The sequence below is a fragment of the Petaurus breviceps genome, unplaced genomic scaffold (genome assembly GCF_028583685.1).
Source record: "Petaurus breviceps papuanus isolate PSGF00001 unplaced genomic scaffold, PetGlider_PUasm1.0 186, whole genome shotgun sequence".
Lineage (NCBI taxonomy): Eukaryota > Metazoa > Chordata > Mammalia > Diprotodontia > Petauridae > Petaurus > Petaurus breviceps.
In genome coordinates, this window is record NW_027185798.1 from 7,150,690 (window position 1) to 7,159,624 (window position 8,935).

Consider the following 8,935-nt stretch of genomic DNA (forward strand, 5'->3'; position numbering starts at 1 on the left):
TGCCTGTATGCTTTGAAGTTCGGGGTGCTGACCTTTTCCCCCTGAACAAGGTAAACGATATATGTCTGACTGATTAAAGTAAGCTTGTTAACCCATTTTGAGTTGCTTTCCTTTATCAAAGCAGATCCAAGAACCTGTGTGAGCAGCCACCCTGGGGACGCCGGGGTGCTTGCTGCTACACCATCCAAAGATAAGCAGAGATGATACTTGGATTACTATTGCTTGGGATTATTTTGGCTTTATTACTTCTTCTGCCTTATCTCTTGTTATAGATAATTGAGAGTTGACTCCGTTATGTGGAAAAATAGTAAGACTTATTCCTCCCCTTTCAGGTATAAAGATGGTTCTCTGGTTAGTAGAATGACTCTGAACTGTGAGCCCAGTGGTGGGGATTGGGTACACTGAACCATCTATACCCTCTTACTTGGTCCCTTTTGTAAGCAAAGGAACGATATTTTTCAAGACAGCTGGTTGAGGCCAGGAGTTAATCTCTAAATACCAGAAAGTATTTAATATTGGAAAGACCTCTAGAGATCACCTAGGCAAGTCACTTCTCTCATTTTACAAAAAAAAAAAAAAACAATTATGAAAAGATTTGCCCAAAGGCACATGGTGAGTCAGTGTTAAAGTCAGGATTTGAATCCGGGTATTTTGACCCCAAATTTGGTGTCCTCTCTACTATATTGCATTTTTTTTCCAATTGGGAATCCTACTGTCAGCTAGGAAAAACTCATTTGAGGGGTTTCAGTTTGTTCCTGAGCTCTCCATGGTACTGAGCCCTCTCTGTCTGCAGATAGCTTCAGCCCCGAATTCTCATCTCTCACTGACTCCCCTCCCATTCTTAGAATTTTGTCCTCGTTTCTATCACTGAGCCCCCATTCCCAGCACTTAGACCTCATTTGTGTCACTGAGTCCCAAATTTCTAGCACTGAGCTCTCATCTGTATCACCAAGCTTCCATTACCCACCCAGAATCATTCTTGTCACTGAGCCTCTCTCTCATCACTGAACTGAGCCCTTGTTCCTGCTGTTGAGCCCCCATCCCCATGACTAGAGCCATGTCCTTGATATGGACTTTCCAGTGCTGCCTCAATCCCCAACACTCAGCCTTGTCTCTAGTACTGCACCTCTATTATCGTGCAGCTGGAAGAGAACTTGAAAACCCACCTTGAAAGTCCATCTTCCTAATTTTACAGATAAAGAAGCTGGGGATCTGGAGAAGTTAAGTGACTTGCCCAAGGTCATACAGATAGAACATGGCAGATCTACGATTCAGACCTAGCTCTTTAGACTCTAAATTCTCCTCATAGCATTGATGCCTCATTTCCAGCACTGAGCTCTTGGATCCCTCATTACAGGAATGAAGGATCAGGCACTGACGATTTCAGAGAAAGCCCTCCTGCTGTCTTTTTCCTCTCCTTTTGCCAAACAGATGAGAACCAGAGATACTAGGACTTCCCTGCTCTTAGAAGGGAGTCCATATTTCTGACATTAAGCCACCCATTCCTATGATGAATCTTTATGCCTGATGCTGAGCCTTCATCCTTAGAAGTGAATCCACAACCCTGACCCTGAGCCTCCAGCCTTGTCCCCATCCCCAGTACTGAACCTTCATTGCTGTCAGCAAGACCCCACCTTCAGGACTGAACTCCCACCTCTTTCAATGAGCTCCACTCCCCAGAACTAAACTCTCCTCCCTAGAACAGTTTCCATTGCTGGTACTGAGCACTGAAACTCCCATCCCCCTATCTTTCTTCTTCATTCCAGACACTCAGCCCCCATCCTCATCACTGAACCTTCACCCCTGGTATGGATTCCCCTACTTCAGGAATGGGAGAATTTAACATTGCTTTTCATTGAATAATGGAGGACTCAAAAGAAATCCGTACATGAATTTTCAAAGCCTCTAGGCTCTAGGGCAGTCCAGTTATACTTAGCTTCTAGTCAGAGCCACACCAGCCACTCCCTCAAGAGGATCCTGCTTTCCTTTGTTCATCCAAAATATATTTATTCAGTGCTTACTTCATGCAAAGCCCTGGACTTGGCCCTGGGATATATAAAAATAAAAAAGAAAGAACATAGGTCTTGACTTCAGAGAGTTTATAAACTAGTACAGAGATAAAATAGGTACCTAGATATATCTATGATGCAAATTGGAAAATGATGAAACCTTTATCAGAGACTCTCAGAGTATCTCAAGAGATCCCAGGAAGGAATGGTGGATCACTTCTAGGTGGCTGGAGCAGGGTCCATGAAGGACCATATGTCCTTTATGAAGGACATATCACTTGAGTTAAACCTTGAAGGAGATTAGGCATTACAAGATGGGAACTTTAAAGAACATCCATTTCAGGCACCCTGGCTGGTCTGAGAAAACACCAGAGGCAGGAGAGTCCCAGATGAAATTGAACTCACTGTGGCTGGAGTATTGGAAAGGAAGTAAGTACTGTGGAATAAGCCTGGAAAAATAGGTGGGAGTCAGGCTGTGGAACATTTTAGGATCCAGGAGCAAAGAATTTGTGCTTTGCTCAATGAATGTGAAGACTTCAAAGAATCAAGGGAAGATTTAATTGAACAGATGCACAGAAAAAGCACAACCAGAGAAACAATATGCCCAGTGACTACAAGAATATAACAAAAACTAAAAACTATGTAATTATAATAACCAACCTTAGCCTCAAAGAAGAATGTGATATTTTATGTGATAATTTCAACACCGCCACCCAAATATTCACAGAGGTAGGTAACTAAGAGTGCAAAACAAAAAATATATATATTATCAGGTTGATAAGTTCTTGGTTTTTACAAAATATCTGTCTTTCTTTTGATATAATTGATGACTTATTAGAAACAAAGATGATAAAAATAAAAGATATCCATAAAATATTCAGAAATGAAGATGATGAGAAAAAACAAAATATCCATAAAGTATCTAAGATGATTTCTCTTTCATCCTGTGGCAATGGGGAGCCACCAAAGAGGGGAGTGACATGGTCAGATCTTATATCTTGGCAATTGGGTGAAGGATGGGGTGGAGAGAGAAAAAACTGGAAACATGGAGACCAGCTAAAAGAACAATCTGAGCTAATATGGTGACTAGGTAAATGGAAAGGAGGGGATGGATGAAAGAGGTGTTGCAGAGATAGAAACAGTAGGATGATTTGGCATCTGATTGCATGTGAGAGGGAAGAGAGAGAGATGGTTCTGTTTTCCAAGCCTGGGTTACTGGGAGGAACCTCAACAGATACAGGGAGGCTGAGAGGAGGGTCAGGCATGGGGAGAGATGGTAGAGTTCAATTTGAGACATGTTGTGATTATAGAATCATAAGAGTTAGAGTTGGAAGGGTCCTTTTGAGATCTAGTTTCACTCATGGGCAGCAAAGGGGTGTAGTAGATAGAGTGCCAGACCCAGAGTCAGGAAGACCTGAGTTCAAATCCAGCATTGGACACTTACTACCTGTGTGATCCTGAGCAAACTACTTAACCCTGTTTGCTTCATTTTCTTCATCTGTCAAATGAGCTGGAGAAGGAAATGGCAAAACACTCCAGGATCTTTGCCAAAAAAATACTAAAAAGGGGTCCAGAAGAGTCAGGCACATCTGAATAACAACAAAGTCCAACCCAATCATTTTACAGATGACTAAGGCCCAGAGTGATGAGGCAATGCTTAAGTTCACCCAAGTAGTAAAGGGAGCAGAACCAGGATTGGAACTGAGATCATCACTTATGATCTAACACTCTATCACGCTGTCTCCTCTTTGAATCGGAGGTGCTCGTGGGCAGTGAGGTGTCAGCAGCTAGAAATGTGGCCCAGAGTTTTCAGTTTAGTTTGTATGAAACACTGTCTCCCCTCCCCCCACAGGAAGCCAGCCTGGCTTCCTCAAGTCTTGCCACCATCAGGACCCCTTTCTCCCTTCTGTGTGGTTTTGAAAATCCTCCTTAGAGGGAAGGAAGTAAGAAATCTCAGAGGGCTCTAAGTTATTTGAACTCAAGGTTGGAATCTCCTGCTTTGTGCATAGATGTGGCCTGAGGCAGGGGGCTGGACAAGATGTCCACAGAAGAGCTCATATTCATTGGACCCAATAGTCATTGGTGCCTGGGAGTACTGATATCGTCCCTCATGTTGGACCTTAGGAATCCCAAGGTCTTCCTGGGAAGTGATTCTTCAGGTCAGAGAGGCAAGTGGCCTGGTTATGGAGACTGCCTCTCCTTATGACCCTTGCTCCATTGAGGAAACATCTATTTAGTTTCTCTTGTGGAACACACACCCTGCCCTTCCACTTTCAGCACAGGACCTAATGTGCCATTTCTCACCTATTGCATTAGGATTCATTACCAGAAAATTGGTCAATATGGTAAAAAGGTGAGTTTAACTCGATGAGTGACTGAATGGGAAAGGGTGGCCATATCATCAGCTAGTATCCTGGGAAAGAGAAAACAGAAGAGGAAGGAGTAGCGGGCATGGAGAAGAGACTACAAATCCAGGCCATGTTGAGGGTGTGGCTGGAATGGCATGGCCCTAAAATGGGAGTCCAAAATGGGTGCGCTAAGACACTCACAACTGCTTGATGCTGAGTTGGAAAAAAATGTCAATTGTCTTATTCTCCAAAGGACTGGGAGAGGCTGTAATCAAAGCTGAATGGCACAGGGCAGGATCCTAGGCTCAGGAGAAGCCAGTCATGGTCCTTACTCCACTGGCTAGGGGGAGGTTCTCATCCCCAATAACTCCACTCCACTTGGAACCTCAGTTTTCCCCATCAATAACAGTTAACAACACGCACCCTCGCTCTCCACTGGGCTTATCGAATTAGAAATGTTTTCCTCTCAGAGACTGGATAGAAAAGACTCTGGCTGCTGGCTGTAAAAGACCAAGGGGGCAGAGTCAGAAAAGTGCATAGCAACTCAACTTTTCAACACGCTTTTCTATCCATTCTCTCATCTGATCTGGGCAAGTCACTGGGTCACAGTTTTCTTCATTATAAAAATGAAAGGGTCATATTTAATGGTCTCCAAGGTCCTTTTCAGCTCTGACATTTTATGATCCTACAATATCTGGGAGAAGTAAGCAGGGTGGGTATTATTTATGTCCATTTTCTGGTTCTTCCACTAAAGTCTTCCTGTGATATCTCATTATGGACAGAGGTGACCCTGGGTTCTTGAAGCCAGTACTTGCAGGGTACAATCTCTAGCAGGTCCTGCTATACTGAGAAAGTTTCAAGTCAAGCCCAGTGAGAGAGTGTGTCTGTCATCTGAGTGCCCCCCTAGCTAAACATGAAGCTCATGATCACATGACTGACCACCAGGGGAGAAATATCTTGGCTATTGCAACCCTAAACAAGAATTTAGGAGGAGGTTGATGAAAGGACTACCCAGCCCTGTGAAATCAGGAATTTTTCAAGGTATAAAGGTGCTTTAAATGGGAGGAAACTGAAGATCAGAAAAAGGGAAATTACTTGTCCAAGGTCATACAAGTAGCAGCAGAGGCAAACTCTTTACCATTCCAACATGCTGCCCCTGGAGTTCAATCTTTGTGATGGAGTGGGGAGAAGAAGTACAGCACTCTGACATTGTTGATGCTCACTGGGGGCCTGGGAAATCAACAAAGGAGGAAGGAGGTAGAGAGGAACAAGTGAGAGGATTCAGATACAGCCATACTGGCAGCTATTTTTAACACTGTCCTGATCTCAGGGAATGAGCCAATTCCCTCTCCTCAGGAGGGAATAGCAGTATTTCCCTTGCTGAGGTCAGCTGGGTGTTGAGAGGCTGACAGATGGGGGAGGCAAGAGAAAGAAAAGACAAGGCAGGGGGCACACAGTTCTCTAAACCTAGAATCCCATATCTGAAATTTGAGTTGTGTGTGTGTGTGTGTGTGTGTGTGTGATGGGGAATCCTAGATCTATGTCCAGCTGGCTCTCAGGAAGGTGTTTTAACCTGGCTCAATTTTCAGTTTCTCTTCCTCCTCCCCCAATACTTCCAATGACCTTGGAAAATATATATTTCCCCTGTCTTCCCACTCTCTAATCATCCATCAATATACCTAACAGTCCTCATCTGTAAAATGGGCACCATTGAGTTTCAGGGACAGAAGGGACCTTCAGAAATTATTGAGCTCATTCTTTCTGCTCCCAGGGGAAGATATCTAAACCATCTGAGATAGGCTAGTATTTATCTACTCTGGGGAAAGGAGGAGCAACCTCAAATTCTCTTTTAAGCTCATTCTGCCAAAGTCAACCTCTTGTTCAACACTTTTTAAAAAATTAAAATCCAACCCCACCCCATGCAGTGGCTCTTCAAGAAAAACACCCTCTTCTCCTTGTCTCCACCACATGCCTCACCCATTAATAGGACCCTGAACAAAAAACAAGGTTAAGAAAATTTTAAAATGCAAGCTTGCTTAAGTCTTATTTGCCAGTCTGCCTGGCTCCAGTTTCTGGTGGGGAGGCAGTTTGGAACTCTTCTAGGTCTTTGACCTCAAGATGCCTCTGGGAGAGGAGCTCCTTTACTCCCATCCCCTCCCTCTTTCCCTGAGACACTCAAAGATTCACAGGGAGCTGAGATGGTGGGTGTGAGAGATCAAAGGGGTGAAGGAGAGAGCAGAGGATGGGGTTTGAGGAGAGAATGATCACCTGGGTGAGAAAGAATTATTTGAGGGACAGTGCAAAGTTGTTGATGAGTGGTGGTCTCTATAGCCTGGGGGGCATCTGGACAGTGCTTCACACCCCTAGGGGCCTCTATTTCTCATTCTTGGGTCCACCAGGAAACTATACCAGCAATGACAGAAAGAGATGAGGGAATATAAAGTCATCCAGAAAGAAGTCCAGAGAGAACTATGGAGTCCTTGGTTGGAGCTGCTGCCTTTCTTCTCATCCCCACCCTCTATTAGCAGCACATTTCTCTTATGCCTGAGTTCCAGATGCTGGATCCATATGTAGCCCCATCCCCTTGGCAGCAGGATCCCAGAGAGAATAAGAACCCTTGCGTTCTTGGTAGTCCTACCTCCCCTCTTTTAAAGGGTGCATGAAACATATCCATCCCTTCCAAACCCCCCATTTCCTCTGCCTGGGGATGATATATGGGATGGTATGTGATGCAGTCCTTCCAATCCCAGCTCCTATCTGTTAAGAAGGGGAGTGAAGAGACCTTAGAAGAGGAGCTGCTGTACCAAAGCCTCTTCCTTCTTGCTTTTACTTGGGGATGGGAACATTACTAAAGCTAGCAAGGAAGCAGCTTTTGTCTGTCCCCCAGACTGCCCACTCAGCATCCCCTGCACTCTATGACTCTCCAGTCAGCTACCATGGTCATCCAGATGCATTGGCCCAACCATGTGTGGCAGGAGCCCTCAGTGTCCTCCTGAATCCTCCAGAGGTATACGGATCCACTAAATGATCCCTCATTCAAACTCACCACCTCCTGGTAAGTTTTTTTGCTTGTTTTGAAGGAAGAAGGGCTGAATGCCCTCTTATTTATGTTTGTGGTGTGTGTGAGAGAGAGAGAGAGGTGGGGGGAGGAAGGAAGAGTCTTGGGGGGTACTGCTGGTGGGCAGTGTGGGGGTTACCCAGGGAACTTTTCAAGTGTCCTCATTCCTGCTGCCCCATCTATACCTCTCCCCCAACTGAATTAAGCCACAAGAGATTCACCTATGTCCTTAGTCAGGGTCTTGGAGATTGATAAATACACACTCACTCACTTCTTCACTAAACAAACATACACACTGGAAATTTTTTAGCCCACACTGGCTTCAGAGCACACAAACCCCAGCTGCCTGTTGTCCATGGGGAGAGACTCTCTTCACCACCCCCCCACCCCGTCCTACAGAAACACACAGACATACTCACAACACTGCCCAGACCAATAATCCTTCCCCCTTCCTCTTCTACCACCACTACCTCCTCCTCTTCCTTCTCCTCCTCCTCTAGCTCCAGAGTAAATACCCTGCCCTGCAGAAGGAGACGAAAGATGCTCAGCAAGAAAGAAACACTATTCTCTAGCCCCAGTCCAGGCCAGCCCCAGACATGAACCAGTCTTCCTTCTTTCCGGGGCTACTAGGGGATGTTTCCCGACGTCCCCCACTCCCCTCTGGCCCTCCCCAGCCCTTGGCTCCTTACCTTCCTGCGGGCTTCCCCACCCTCTCTCCAGGGCTTGAGGGGTTGATGCTTGGATCTTCCTCCTCGCTTTATCCTCTTCTTCACCTGCCTCCCTCAGCCCTCCAGACCTGCCTCCCCGCCCAGTGCCTTGTCCCCCTTTTCCCTGCCTCTTCTCCCCCGCCCAGCTCTGTGCCCTCCTTCTCCTCCTCCTCCAGCTCTCTATGAGGCTCTGGTTGCTGAAATGCTGGACAGCTCATCACCATGGAGCTCAGCCTCCTCTTTCCTCCCCCTCCCGTCAGAGGTTGCCAGAGAGGCCCAGGTTCCAGTGACTTAAAGAACTCTCTGTTGCCACCTCCAGGCTGGGAGGAACAACTACTCCAGGCTTCCTGCCTTGTGTCTGCTCGAGGAAAGGCTAAGATGAGCTGGGAAATGCCATCCCGAACATCAGTTTAGGGATGGTGAAAGACTGGTTAGATGTTGATGTCCCAAGATATGGTGGAGTTCTTTCCCTCCATCCCTTCCTTCCTTCTGTCCCAGCCTCCCTCCCTCTCTTCCTTCCTTCCTCCCTCCCTTCCTTCTTTCCTTCCTTCCTTTCCTTCCTTCCTTTCCTTCCTTCTTCCTTTTCTTTTTTGTCCTTTCCTCCCTTTTTCCTCCCTTCATTTATTTTTCCCTCCCTCCCTCCCTCCTTTCTTCCTTCCTCCCTCCCTTCCTTCCTTCCTTCCTTCCTTCTTCCTTTTCTTTTTTGTCCCTTCCTCCCTTTTTCCTTCCTTCATTTATTTTTCCCTCACTCCTTCCCTGCTTTTCTCTCTTCCTTCCTCCCTTGAAGAAAATAAATGCAGAGTTACAGAATCA

The 8,935-nt window shown here is 45.8% G+C and overlaps 1 protein-coding gene across 1 annotated transcript in view; it reads right to left on the reverse strand.

Annotated features, from left to right (window-relative positions):
- Positions 1–8,337, reverse strand: part of SRRM3 (serine/arginine repetitive matrix 3) — a 105,322-nt gene extending 96,985 nt beyond the window's left edge. Inside the window, exon 1 of the mRNA XM_069089456.1 lies at positions 8,105–8,337. The gene's annotated coding sequence lies outside the window, so the exon portion shown is untranslated. The remainder of the gene's footprint in view (positions 1–8,104) is intronic.
- Positions 8,338–8,935: the final 598 nt, after the last annotated feature.